The following is a 1,715-nucleotide window of genomic DNA, read 5'->3' on the forward strand; positions in this document are numbered from 1 at the left end:
TTTCAGGCCCACCTCCTTCCCAGAAGGCCGGTCTCCAATACGATCACCGCGGTCAATCGGGAGCCGCTCCGGAGACGGGCGCAGTGCTGGGGCTGTCGGCTCAGGGGGGGACCCCGCTCCTGTGTGCGCTCAGACCGGCTGCTGGGACGTCCGCACGTTTAAGGAACAGGCTTCACGTTCCATGTCAGACATCTAGATCTCACGCTTCCTTTTTAAAAAACTGTTTTTACTGCTTTTAGAGAGGAAGGGAGAGGGAGAGATGGAAACATCCATGATGAGAGAGAATCATGGACCGGCCGCCTCCTGCACGCCCCCCCATTGGGGATCGAACCCACAACCCAGAATGTGCCTCTGACCGGGAATCGAACCCGGGACCTCCTGGTTCACAGGTTGACGCTCAACCACTGAGCCACACCGGCCAGTCTTCTTGCCCATTTTGGAGAGTTTTCATTGTTGAGACGGGGGGAGGGGGATGGGGGAGGAGAGATCGGTGTCTCCGTGATGGATCCCTAACAGGATCCCCTCTCTGGCTGACCCCTTAACGCCCCCCATTTGGGAATTCCAGGCATGAGGACGAGGTTGAGTGCCCCCATTATGTGCCTGACTCGTGGGGGACACGCGTGGGCTGTCGATTCGACGAGCTGGTGGGGTCCCAGCTCACAGACACCTACTTCTTCCTGGTGAACGGAACCAGCAGGGAGGCGGCCATCGAGTTCACGGACTTCGCCCCGTTCAAAGGGATCGAGATCGGTGAGAGCAGTGGTTCTCAACCTTCTGGCCCTTTCACTACATTTCTATCTATCTATCATCTATCACCTATATCTATCATCTATCTATCTATCTATCATCTATCACCTATATCTATCTATCTATCTATCTATCTATCTATCATCATTACGAGGAATAGGAAGGAAACAGGTTCAAGGTCGTCCAAAGCAAAGGTCATATATTTGACCTTGATGGCGCCTTTTGTAGGTCAAAGAGGATGGTACATACTATTGCTGGTTTCCCAACGCCGTGCTGCACCGGGGGGCCACGCTCACCATCAACGGGATAGCAGATGGGACCCCGTTCCAGTCCGTCCTGGAGTTTCGTAATCCAGGTGAGCCCCCCTCTCCCCCGGGGGGGGGACCCCAATGTCCCTACAGTGACCGGCATAGACCCCAAGGTCGAGAGAGCCTCCGTGTCCAGGGGCTGGAGATGGTGGAGGTGTGGTCGATCGGTAAGGATTTATTTTTTTAAAAAAATTCTTTAGTCCTGGCTGGTGTGGCTCAGTGCTCCGTCCTGGAGTTTCGTAATCCAGGTGAGCCCCCCTCTCCCCCGGGGGGGGGACCCCAATGTCCCTACAGTGACCGGCATAGACCCCAAGGTCGAGAGAGCCTCCGTGTCCAGGGGCTGGAGATGGTGGAGGTGTGGTCGATCGGTAAGGATTTATTTTTTTAAAAAAATTCTTTAGTCCTGGCTGGTGTGGCTCAGTGGATAGAGCGTCGGCCTGCAGACTGAAGGGTCCTGGGTTCGATTCCCGGTCGAGGGCACAGGCCCGGGTTGTGGGCTCGATCCCCAGTGGGGGGCGTGCAGGAGGCAACTGGTCCATGATTCTCTCTCATCGTGGATGTTTCTCTCTCTCTCTCTCTCCCTTCCTCTCTCTCTCTCTCTCTCTCCCCCCCTCTTCCTCTCTAAAATCAATAAAAATATATTTAAAAAAAAAGGACTGC

Source organism: Myotis davidii, unplaced genomic scaffold (assembly GCF_000327345.1).
Source record: "Myotis davidii unplaced genomic scaffold, ASM32734v1 scaffold553, whole genome shotgun sequence".
NCBI classification, from domain to species: Eukaryota; Metazoa; Chordata; class Mammalia; order Chiroptera; family Vespertilionidae; genus Myotis; species Myotis davidii.